We start from the raw sequence: 13,609 nt of genomic DNA on the forward strand, positions 1-13,609 counted from the left end.
CGAGAGTACTCCGACGCCGATCGGCTCTCCAAGGGCAACCTCTGAAGCGCCGCCCTCCAGTCCTCCAAGAACGCTGCGACGTATTAAGCGATTGGGCGACCGTCCTTCCTCCTTCGCCGGTGAGCCGTCCGGCAAGGCCACTGCTTCTAAAGGTGATCCGAGCGGTCCGAAATTGATAAAGACCGTCCTGCGCCTCCCGTCTGAAGAATACATGGCAGCCGCTGATCGGCCTATCGTCCCCGAGCAGCAAATCACGCTCACGGGTCCCCTTGCCAAAGCTTGGGAGGATGCTCGTCTTCGGATCGCCATGATGACTCCTGGTCAGCTCGGCGACAGCAACTTACAACAGGCGACCGGGGTATGTTATTTTGCTTTGTTGGTTATTTTGGATCAAGTTCCTAACTTGCTCATATTTGCTTGCAGAACTGGGTGGAGCAAATTGCCATCAGCAATCGCCTAGCCGAACTAGAGGATGAGCTGAAAAAGCTCAAGGCTGCGGGGGACAGCAGACAATCGACAGCCGCTCTGGAGAAGGCCAAAAGGTTGCTGGAAGCTGAGCGGGGTAAGACTTCCGGCTTGACAAGCGAGGTTGCCCGCCTCGAAGCCTTAGTCAAGCAGCAGGATAAAGAAGTAAAGACCGCGACCGCTCGGAAGCTCAAGGCCATTGATGATATGGACTTGATGAAGGTGGAGAACCGGGGGCGGGAACAACGGGTGAAGGAGCTAGACGCCTCACTAACTGCCGAGCGGGAGGGTCGCTCCGCCGATCGGACCAAAGTAGAAGGAGACTTGCAAAATCTTCAAGCTGCTCTGGATGCTTCCTAGACTACTCTCAAGGATTACCAAGATGGAGAGCCCGGTCGATCGGCGGAGGTGTGCAAAGCCTTCGTCCGCTCGGACGAGTTTGGCGAGAAGTTTACCGACAAGCTCTCCTTGACTTTTGAGGAGGCAATAAAAGTGGCGGTGGAATACATGAAGAACAAAGGCCATGCTCCTGCCGATCTGTCCGTCCCTGCCGAAGACCTGGTGACCATGATGGGCTCCATCCCTGACCATCTTTTTAATTTTGATGACTAAGAATCTGTATGTGAGGCTATTTTGTAATTTTCTGTATGCGCGCCGTTCGGGGCAAACTTTATAAATTTTATCAATCCGCCGATCGGCGTGGATGAACTGTCTCTTGTTATTTGTCCATTCTTCCCGCGTCCAATTTTTGTTTTTCGCCTTGGTCTTGAGCTTTTTGTGCCCAAGTACATGTGGGAAAGGAGCCGCTCGGCCCAACCCTGTTTCGTCGGGTTCTACCGAGGACTGCGCAGAAAACCATCCATCCGGCGGCCTCATAGGCTCCGGTCGCCCGTCGAATTTTACCGTCAGAACTTGACTGCTGTCCGCTCGGTGGGTTTATAAACGCCGAGTCGTGTTTCGACGGTCTTCCGATCGGAGGGTTATAGGCGTCGGCTCGTCTCTCGATATTTAACGTCGGAGCTCGACAGTCTTCCGCTCGGACGTTTATAGACGCCGGCTCGTCTCTCGATATTTAACGTCGGAGCTCGACGGTCTTCCGCTCGGACGTTTATAGACGCCGGCTCGTCTCTCGATATTTAACGTCGGAGCTCGACGGTCTTCCGCTCGGACGTTTATAGACGCCGGCTCGTCTCTCGATATTTAACGTTGGAGCTCGACGGTCTTCCGCTCGGACGTTTATAGACGCCGGCTCGTCTCTCGATATTTAACGTCGGAGCTCGACGGCCTTCCACTCGGACGTTTATAGACGCCGACTCGTCTCTCGATATTTAACGTCGGAGCTCGACGACCTTTTTTCAGGCTAACTTCAATACAGCCGCTCGGCACACCCATTGGCCATCCTTTGAATTAATTTTGTTTCCTGCATTACAAGGGTACGGGCGACCAAAATATATGCAAAAATAAGTTACATTAGTGCACCTTTCACCCAACCCGATAAGCCTGGAGATGATTCGCGCTGCACGGCCGGTCCAGTTGACGCCCGTCTTCATCCTCCAAATAATAAGCGCCCGAGCGGAGCTTTTCAATAACTTTGAAGGGGCCCGCCCAAGGAGCCTCCAGCTTGCCGACGTCGCCGACCGGCTTGACTCTCTTCCAGACAAGATCGCCAACCTGGAATGATCTGGGGATTACGCGGCAGTTGTAGTTTTGCTTCATCCGCTGCCGGTACGCCATCAGCCGAACGGACGCCTTGGCTCTTTCTTCTTCGACCAAGTCCAGCTCCATGTTCCTCCGCTCGGCGTTGTCCTCATCATAATTTTGGATCCGAGCGGATTCGACGCCGACTTCAACAGGAATGACCGCTTCGCCGCCATACACTAGGTGGAAAGGCGTGACGCCTGTCCCTTCCTTTGGAGTCGTTCGGATGACCCATAAGACGCCCCGCACTTCATCCACCCAACTTCCTCCCAAATGGTCGATCCGAGCGCGCAGAATACGAAGAATTTCCCGATTGGCTACTTCGGCTTGACCATTGCTCTGGGGATATGCCACGGATGTGAAGTGTTGCTCGATGCCATAGCTTTTGCACCAATCTTCAAGCAACTTTCCCGTGAATTGTCGCCCATTATCGGAGATAAGTCGACGGGGGATGCCAAACCGACAGATGATGTTCTGCCAAATAAATTTCTTGACCATCTGCTCGGTGATCTTGGCTAGCGGCTCGACCTCCACCCACTTGGAAAAATAATCAACCGCCACCAATAAGAATTTTCGCTGTCCGGTTGCCATAGGAAACGGACCCACAATATCCATTCCCCATTGGTCGAACGGGCAAGACACAGTGGCGGCCTTCATTTCCTCTACCGGTCGGTGGTAGAAGTTATGGTACTTCTGGCACGAAAGGCACGTCGACACGGTTCGAGCGGCGTCTGCTTGTAAGGTGGGCCAGAAGTATCTGGCCAATTGGATCTTCTTGGCCAGCGATCGTCCGCCCGGATGTCCTCCGCATGATCCTTGGTGCACTTCTTGGAGGATGTAAGCCGAGTCCTCCGAGCTCACGCATTTCAACAGAGGGCGTGAGAAAGCCTTCTTATAAAGTTGATCGCCGATGAGTGTGAACCGACCGGCTCTCCTCCTTAGCAGCTGGGCTTCATTCTCATCGGATGGTGTGGCGCCCGAGCGGAGGAACTCAGTGATGGGTGTCCGCCAGTCGCTTGAAAATGTGAGGCCTTTCATCCGTTCAACGTGCGCCACCAACAATACTTGTTCGATCGGCTGCTGAATGGCGACCGACGTTATTGAACTTGCGAGTTTGGCTAGCTCATCAGCCGCTTGATTTTCTGCTCGGGGTATCTTCTGGACAACGACCTCTCTAAAATTGGCTTTAAGTTTCTCAAACGCTTCAGCGTAGAGCTTGAGCCGGGCGTTGTTAATTTCAAAAGTGCCAGAGAGCTGCTGCGCGGCCAACTGCGAATCCGAATGAAGTGTTACCCGACCGGCGCCAACATGCCGAGCTGCCTGTAAGCCGGCTATGAGGGCCTCGTACTCTGGTTCATTGTTGGTAGCTTTATAATCTAGCCGGACGGATAAGTGCATCTTTTCTCCTTGAGGGGAGAGCAGCAGCATTCCAATCCCGCTTCCGAGCCGAGTGGACGATCCGTCCACAAATATTTTCCACATGGCTTCCGGCTCCGAATTCTGCACTTCAGTCACAAAATCGGCTAAGGATTGCGCTTTGATCGCCGAGCGGGGCTGGTATTGGATGTCAAATTCACTTAACTCCGTCGTCCATTTGATGAGCCGCCCGGACACTTCTGGATTTAGTAGAACACGTCCGAGCGGGCTATTGGTTTTGACGATGATAGTATGCGCCAGGAAGTATGGACGGAGACGCCGAGCGGCGAGGACCAGAGCGAAAGCCAGCTTCTCGAGCCCAGTGTAGCGAGATTTAGCATCTTTTAAAATATGACTAAGGAAATACACGGGCCCTTCTCCGCTCGCCCTTACTAACGCCGAGCCGATTGCATGCTCGGTTGAAGACAAGTACATATAAAGTGGCTCACCCGCAGTCGGCTTGGCCAATATCGGGAGAGAGTTCAGATATGCCTTTAAGTCTTCGAACGCCCGATCGCATTCTTCATCCCAGTGAAACTTAGTGGCCTTGCGTAAGATTTTGAAGAAAGGGAGGCTCTGATCGACAGTTTTGGAGATGAATCGGGACAGAGCAGTTATCCGACCGGTCAAACGTTGCACTTCCCTTGTATTTCTTGGAGGCGGCATGTCTTGCAGAGCTTTCACCTTGCTGGGATTTGCTTCGATTCCCCGCTCGGTCACTATATATCCCAGGAAACGCCCTCCTTTTGCTCCGAACAGGCACTTCTGGGGATTTAGCTTGACTCCATATTTGCGCAGCGTTCGGAAGGTTTCCTCCATGTCTTTGAAGAGATCGGCCGCTCGGACGGTCTTGATGAGAATGTCGTCCACATACACTTCCAGATTTCGCCCGATCTGCTCTCTGAATACTTTATTCATCAAGCGCTGATAGGTGGCTCCCGCATTCTTCAATCCGAACGGCATCACATTATAGCAATATGTGTCGTCGGTCGTCACGAAGCTGACTTTTTCTTGATCTACACGAGCGAGCGGCACTTGATGATAGCCTTGGTAAGCGTCGAGCATACAAATTAATTCACAGCCGGTCGTAGAGTCCACTAGCTGATCTATTCTGGGCAGAGGATAAAAGTCTTTTGGGCAGGCTTTGTTGAGATCCCGAAAATCTATGCATACTCTCCACTTATTGCTCGGCTTGGAGACTAATACCACGTTCGCTAGCCAGCTAGGGAACTGCACCTCGCGTATATGGCCGGCTTCCAGAAGCTTCTCCACTTCCGCCCGGATGATGGCGTTCTGCTCGGCGCTGAAATCTCTTTTTCTCTGCTTAACTAGCCGAGCGTCCGGTCGGACGTGGAGCTCATGCTGCGCAATACTTGGTGAAATTCCGGGCAGCTCATGTGTCGACCAGACGAAGACATCATGGTTTCTTTTGAGGCATTGGATCAGCTCCTCTTTCTGCTTCACCTCCATATCGGACACAATGAATGTCGTAGCCTCCGATCGGGTTGGGTGTATCTGTACTTCCTCTTTTTCTTCATAAACTAAAGAGGAAGACTTTTCAGTTATAGCATTCACCTCAATCCGTGACGATTTCCTAGCGGAACTTGCTTCTGCTCGGACCATTTCAATGTAGCATCGCCGAGCTGCCAGCTGGTCTCCCCGTACCTCTCCCACTTTGTCTTCGACGGGGAATTTGATCTTCTAGTGGAAGGTGGAGACGACCGTCCGGAACTCGCTGAGCGCCGGTCGTCCCAAAATGACGTTGTATGATGAGGGAGAGTCGACCACCACGAAGTTTGTAGTCCGCGTCCTTCTGAGCGGCTCCTCTCCCAGCGAGATAGCTAGCCGGATTTGCCCGACCGGCAGGACTTCATTGCCCGTAAACCCGTAGAGCGGGGTTGTCATGGGCAGCAGCTCGGCTCGGTCGATTTGTAGTTGATCGAACGCCTTCTTGAATATGATGTTGACTGAGCTCCCTGTGTCAACAAATACGCGGTGAATAATGTAATTGGCTATTACCGCTTTGATGAGTAGGGCATTGTCGTGGGGTACTTCAACTCCTTCCAAGTCCCCTAGCCTGAAACTGATTTCCGGTCCACTCGCCCGCTCTTGGCTGCAGCCGACTGCATGGATTTGGAGCTGTCGGACGCTCGCCTTTCTGGCTCGGTTGGAGTCTCCTCCGGTCGGCCCACCAGCTATGATGTTGATCTCGCCTCGGGAAATATTGCTTCTATTTTCTTCTTCCCGAGCGGACAGTCGGGACCGTTCTCTTGACGCTCGGCGATTCTCCTGCCTTGGAGAAAGATGCCGATCGGGAGTCTGTTGCTGTCGCCTATCAGTTCGTGTCCGATCGGCTTCATTAGTTCTCTGTCGCCTGTCGACTGATGGAGACCGTCGGCCGCCATTCTGGGGCACAGGATGAGCCACGAAGGGAAGACTTCGACAATCCCTTGTGTTATGCGTATCCGTCCGGTGGAAGGAGCAGAACATCGGGGTCCATCTCTTCTTTGGCTTTGGCGGGCGGCAGCTACCTCTTGCACGTGGGTCCTGGCATGGGGGGAGCGGATTGCTTCGGCCCTCGGTCCTCTTGGCGGTTGATGAGCGGTGGGAGGCTTCCGCTCGGCAGGTGGAGCCCGATCAGTCGGAGCTTCTTTTCTTCGAGCCGCTTGGGCCTCCTCCACGTTGATGTACTCGTTGGCTCGGTGTAGCATATGGTCATAATCTCGAGGCGGCTTCCGAACGAGCGAGCGGAAGAAGTCCCCATCCACGAGGCCTTGTGTAAATGCGTTCATCATTGTCTCTGAGGTGGCCGTTGGAATATCCATGGCCACCTGATTAAACCGCTGGATATAAGCTCTGAGCGGCTTTCTCGGCTCCTGTTTGATGGCAAACAGGCTAACACTGGTTTTCTGATAGCGCCGACTGCTTGCGAAGTGGTGGAGGAAGGACGTCCGGAAATCCTTGAAGCTCGTGATGGATCCGTCCGGCAGCCTCCGAAACCACCGTTGAGCCGATCCCGAGAGAGTGGTCAGAAAAACTCGACATTTTACTCCATCTGTGTATTGATGGAGCGTAGCGGTGTTATCAAACTTACCCAGATGATCATTTGGGTCGGTTGTCCCATTATACTCGCCGATCGTCGGAGGCACGTAGTGTTTCGGTAGAGGATCTCGTAGAATAGCCTATGAAAATTGGCGATTAATCCTCTCGGGGGGTGCGTCCGCTCGGGGGGCTTTCCCTTTTCTGTCATCTCGTCTAGGCATTTCGTCCGAAGAAGATCCCCGATCTCTGTGAGCTGCTGCGGCTTCAGGGGTACGGAATAGGGCTCGATGAAATGCAACGGTGGCCGGCGGTGCTTCCGCTCGCCCACCAGACGCTGACGTTGCTTGCTGCTCCGGCCGCTCGGCTGTGGCTTTCTGTTTTTGCTCCACAAGCTTGGCGGCCCTTATCTCGATCAGAGCGTCGAGTTCCTCCGTCGAAAGCGTCACCGTGTGTTGTCGTCCAGCCTCGTCCATTGTTTCCGTTCGGATGCAGGAGCGTTCCCACAGACGGCGCCAAATTGATCCTGTCCGAATGCCGAATCAACGGACGCTGGGCACGAGGCGCTCTCCGACTGCTAACGTGGATCTTCGACTGGTGGCACGAAGCTCCAGCGAACCTGCACAGAAGTCGGGCGGGAAGGGGTTCCCGGCGGCGACCCTCCGACGCTCAAGTCAGGTAAGCAAGTGGTGGAAAAAGTAACTCCAAAGGTGTTCAACGCATACCTCCGGCGAAGTATGAGGCTCTTTATATAGAGTGGTGAAGGAGCTCCTGCACGTCCACCGAGGCATGCACGTATCCGCAGCCCATACCTCGGTATGTGTCTGTCAGAAAGCTTACCTGACGCCATACTGTTACAATCCAATCATGTCTTCGATGGGACAACAGAACACCTCGTTGTCAGACTTGGAGTATGGCCTAGCCATAGGACTTGACGGCTGTCAGAAGATGTTTCTGTCCTTCTTTACCCATCACCGGCTGGGACGTCCGTCCGGCGGGCTGGTCGAAGAGCGGCGTTCGGACGGCCCTCCTCCCCTGCGCCGGCCGGGCAGCACGCCCATCCCGTCCCGCCTGTCGTTTGCATTGATATGCTGGGGGAGACTTCCGGGCGGGTACTACGTAAGGACTGTTAGCACTATGCTACCTTATATCGTCGACCAAGCTTGACTTCCGCTCGGCCATTCTTTACTGTTCCATTGAGCGCCGGATCCCGACTCCTATCCGGCCGGCCGTGAGGTCAGCCCCTCCTTCTCCGGTCAGCCGACCTGCCCACTGGCCTTTTGATCTCCACGTGGCGTTGACCCCTCGCAATGGGGTCCTCTGCTGGCGTTGACCCCTCGCAATGGGGTCCTCTGCCTTGACCACCGGATCACTCAATGATCTAAAGCTAATAAATCAACTAAGAAGTGAATCACTTGAGCCTATGTCCTTAGAGTAATAACATCATATGATGTATAGGCTAAAAGTCGCCTCACTAGTGGAATATAACAATAACAACTGACTGCGGGCGACCACGCTACTACAACAAATATGGATGGTCAAGTACTCTAGACTATGGGCGACCACACTACCACAACATATGGGCGGTTGATTACTTTGATATAGGATTTCAATTTATCCATTTATCATAATTATTCAACTTTCAGATCGTATTAGTTAGTCTGAACGACGTAGGAGGAGGGTTGTATTAGGTTGCTAGCCAGCGTTAAAGTATGACAAATGTTCAATGAATGAATTTATTAAACTATTATGTTAATGCTAGGTTATTCTCCGGAAGGAACGCATTGCAGGGTCCGACTGTAACATCTCCGCAAGGACCACTACATTTCTAGCACTCGGGTGTAGTAATAAAATATGCAAGAGTTCGCGTTATAGGACCCAACTGTAACGTACGGCAAGAGCCATTACATCTTCATGAGAACTTGAGTGTCGTGTTAAATAGACAAAGTTCTCATACCATAGGTTGGATAAGAACAAATATTATAGTAAAACTAATAGTCTAATATTTGAAATATGGAACAAAGGAACCCTTACTGGTAAATCAATAGAGGTAGTTGATGCGATGATTAAAAGAAGAATTAGTATTTTGTGTACGAGACAAAATGGGTAGGCAAAAAAGACAAAGATAGAGACCTCGAATTTTAAGTTATGGTACACAAAAGAGTAAAACAAGGAATAAAGTGGGTATTATTGTAGATAATTCGTTAAAGGATGAAAGTTGTAGGAGTAGTTAGAAATAGGGTTGAGTATTTGGCTAAAACCGAACTGAATAGATTGAAATCGAACAAATCGATTTTTTTCCCGAATAAACTGAATTGATCAAAATTTCTAAAAGAACCAAAATAACCAAACTGAGAAAATATCGATTAATTCGGATTTTTAACCAAATTAACTAATTTATATAATTTTTTAAAAATAAAATACTCATAAATAGATTAATACGTTATCTGATTTCTGTTTCGAATTGTTAACGCTCTGGTTTCCTGTTTTGAATTGCTATTTTAATTAAGGATTGTTATGTTTTCTTGTGGTATCAAAATGCATAATTATACCTTTTATCAAAAATTTGTAGAATTGGAATACTCCCAACTTCAAAAAATAGAGGTAATTCTTTTGAAAATTTTATGAACCTTTTGGATGAATTAGACATTTTAAGACAGAATAAGATGATAATTGGTCCATTTTGTATTGAAAGTCTACTCGGTAGTGGTTGATTTGCTAATATATACAGTCATACAGAGATCATCATCTCTCTGTACAATACATTTAGATCCTGTTCCTTGAAGTCAAATTATGTTAGAGACGGTTAGACGGATGTGGAGGATACTATATCTTCAGTTTTAAAATGATCAAAAATATATTGTATAATTTTTCCCCAACCAATCAAATACAAAAATTTATAATCAAACAAAGATAAAACAAGATTATTTTGGATTCCATAATGAATTGAGAATCAGTAACATGCCTGAAATCTGAATATTACCAAACTCGCAAGATAATTTAAAGTCATGATAAGGAAAAAGACACATCACATCATGCAGAATCCAAAAACTAAAGTCTCCACAACTTGTTCATGTTCCCCAAAATCAAGTCATTATCAAGCCTTGAGATGAAGAGTTGTTCTATCTATGGAACATACAGATTACACTTTTTTTATCTGAAGAAAGAGGCTCTGATTCAATTCGAATTGAGCAGCATTGGAGGTGTCGCCCTTTACTCCATCATCATAAGCAGTCCTCCGAATGATGCATATATTTCTCTAAAAAAATGAAAAGGGAAAAGAAAGCAGTTAGAACCATAACAAAGCATCCTGAATTTGTCAATGATTACTTAGTCTAGTGGTAAGCAAGCTAGATTCAGAAGGGATTCGAATTTGTATAATAGCAAATGTTAGTGGTTAAACCTTTCATGATGCCTCATGATTATGACCCAAATATCACCCTGGAAATAGAAAAATTTAGTGCATAACTTTTACCGCCAGTGAACTAATGTCCACTCTTTCCGGTAAATATTTAATTTTAATTGTGTGAGCATCAGAACCCGATTATAGAAGGACTAAAAAGAGTAACGAAGAAACAGATATAATCTAGATAAAAGAACTTTCTGATACTTATAAGTTTGATTATAACTAAAGAGAGACAATTCTCTTTTAGGAAGAAAAAGCATACACTTTAACATTCTGTCCACAGCAACTTCCTGCGAAAATTTTCTGTGGATAAAATATAAAGCCATAGGTCATCTATGTTCATAGACAATGACTAAACCTGAAACTTAAAATCCAAACAAATAATATTCTGCAGATTTAGACAGCATGATATTCTGAAAGTGTAGATTGCAAGTCTTTGCTAATTGTGTGTTTTATACAGTTTGTCCTTAAGAAGCACAGACATTTTACTTAACACGGTTGTAATCACATCACTACAGCACAAAACAAAGGCAATCTAATTAGGCATTCTATTGTCAGACAGATTCAAGGCATTAAGTAGGCAAAATATGAGATTCAATTAGGAAATTGAATATTACATTGCAATATGAGAATAGATATGCTAATTGCAAATTATGAAAGAAAATAAACTGCTATCAGATTACTACAGTAGGCATAACATACAATCCATCCGTTAGTATTGTCGAAGAAGACGAGTCCAATATAATTTTTGAAAATTCTAACAAAAATAAATACAAGTTAAATAAATAAATGCTTTATAAGTTTATAATTATAAATTGAAATCTAATTACAATTTTCTTAAAAAGGAAAAATTTACTGCTTTTAATTTTTTCTATATCCTCTAAAATTTCTTCAATGTTGAGTGGTTTCAAACTTAACCAAAGTCAATCTTGAGTACAAATAAGACTTTCTACCACCCTAGGAGTCAATGAACTCATAAAACAATCAAGTATAAGCAACTGTTGATATTGGAATAACTAATACATCACGAGCAATTTGAACAATTATAGGAAATCTGACCATTTTGCTTCCACTATCCCAAAATATCAAAAGTATCACAGTACTCTTCAACTATTTTATTAAAATACTTGTCTAATTCTGACATGTTGCAATCACCAAAAACTTGAACTTTTTGCTGCTTATACTTCTCAATAATTGACTGTCTTTTCAAATCCATTTGACTCATATTTTTTGAAGCATTGCCATTAATTGATTCTGAAATAGATGGAATGCTTGAAATATTGTAATGAGATTTCATTTTTTCCTTATAATTCTTGTACAAAGCAAAGTGTCCTTTATCATCTTTCCCACTATTGCACCCTTCTCATCTCCATATGTTTCAATCAACATAAATTCTACGAAATCCAATTTATGTCTTGGATCAAGCACCACCACAATATAAAACAACTTATTCATCTTCTCATGATCTCCCCAATACTTGTCAAATTTATTTTCATTTTAATTCCCATCGAATACACATCAAGATCATCACTTTCTTGCCACTCCTTCAAGATGGTATGAATAGAACTAATCTCGTATGCAAAAGTATTGGATGTGACGTACAAAGATCCAGAACCTTTTAATGTTAGCTCATAAAAAACTTGCAATAGAGATGCAAAAAGTCTAACGTTGCTCATAAATACTTGTAGTAGAGATGCAAAAGGTCTAACGTTATTCCAATCTACATTTGTTGGCTTCCCATCAAAAGTCTTTAATTCTCTTTTAGGTTTATCATCTGATCCAAACAATCTTCATTTTCATTCGGAACAACATGCCAATATGTATATTCAAGATCTAGTTTGAAGCATGGATCTTGTTCATCAAACCTATCAAAAGCTCTTTCAAATTTTTGAGCTATATTCAACATCAAGAAAGTTGAGTTCCATCTAGTTGGTACCTCTAAACATAATAAGTTCTTGCTTTCAGTTTTTTCAATCTCTACACATTCTTTAAACTTGCTTAATCTAGAGGGAGATTGCTTAACATATTAATCACATTCCTCTTCCTCATCATAGATTGATTTATATCTTTAAAGCCATTAACAACAATCAAATTGATTATATGAGCTACACATCTCATATGAACATATTCTCCTTTCAAAATAGTGGAATTCCAATTAATCATCTTTTTTTTGAAATTATTGATAGCAACATCATTTGAACTTGCATTAAGAATTATAACAAAAGAGTGCTGTTCGCATAACGTATATTGGAGTAATTATGAATATGTATGAGGATATAATGAGAAGCGTGAAGACTTCAAGTAGATTACCCAAATCAGTTTCCATAAAGATAGGATTAGATTAAGGATCAACTCTAAGTCACTAGTTTTTTACACTAATCATGGACGAACTTACTTGACACATCCAAAATGCGGTACCGTGGTGTATGTTGCTAAACTTGAATTTTGATGGAAAACGTTAGAAGTGAAAGACTTTATGGTTAGCATAATAAAGACAGAATATAGTACCGTGGTGTATGTTCTAAACTCGAATCTTGGTGGAAAACGCTAGAAGTGAAAGTTTTAGACTTAATAGAGTAAAGAAGAATATATAAAATTTAAGTTTAACAATATTAGATGTAATGAGATAATTGTTAAGATCGGAAATGATGAGTTGTTAGGATGAATCTTGTAAAAAGATGGAGGGATTGATAAAGATGTTTTACATAGAATACAAGCACAATGGTTGAAATAGAGGAGAGTATCAGATGCTCTTTGGAATCGATAAGTATCTCTATGACTTAAAGAAAAGTTTTACAAAATACGATTAGACCTGCTATGCTATATGGAGCTGAATATTCGACTATAAATCGAGCACATGAGTAGAAGATGAGACTTGTAGTACATGAGTAGAAGATGAGAATTGTAGAGAAAAAAATGTTAAGGTGGATATGCAGGCATATAAGGATGGATAGGATAAAAAAATGAAAAATGATTCAGTTAGGCAATATGAAATTATAAAAAATATGCACATCAAACGATAAAAAGAGAGACAAAAAAAAAGAGACTTGATTAGTAGATAAAATTTATTTAAATATAAATGATGATATAGTAGGAGAAGAGTTCAATGACGTAAAAGGATCCATATAGCTGATCCCACTAGTGGGATAAGACTTAGTTATTATTCTAGAGGGATATTTTGGGAATATCAATGTTCAAAGGTGTGCCTTTTTGATAATTTTCAAAGTAGGGTGCATTTGTTGCTAAATTTTAATGCGTCGGTTGGTAATTTTCCACATAAACTTTAGCTATGACCTGAATCACATTACAATCTCATAAATAAGGTGATTTGAGGGCCTATTGATTGAGTGATTCTCTATTATCATCTTTTGATTAATTGTTATCTCTTTCATTAGACTTGGAGTGAGATAGATGGGTGAAACACTTATTGTAGCTTATTGTGAATCACAAATATCAATAAGGTTCAATGGTTGTTCTATCTTGAGCTATGGCCTATGTTAATAAAAAATTCAAGAGAGTGAAAAAGATTCTCTCAGTGAGATCATTATAAAGTTGGTTAAGTTTGTTGAGTTTTCCAAACTGATA

This window comes from Zingiber officinale, chromosome 9A (genome assembly GCF_018446385.1).
Source record: "Zingiber officinale cultivar Zhangliang chromosome 9A, Zo_v1.1, whole genome shotgun sequence".
In the NCBI taxonomy this organism is placed as follows: Eukaryota; Viridiplantae; Streptophyta; class Magnoliopsida; order Zingiberales; family Zingiberaceae; genus Zingiber; species Zingiber officinale.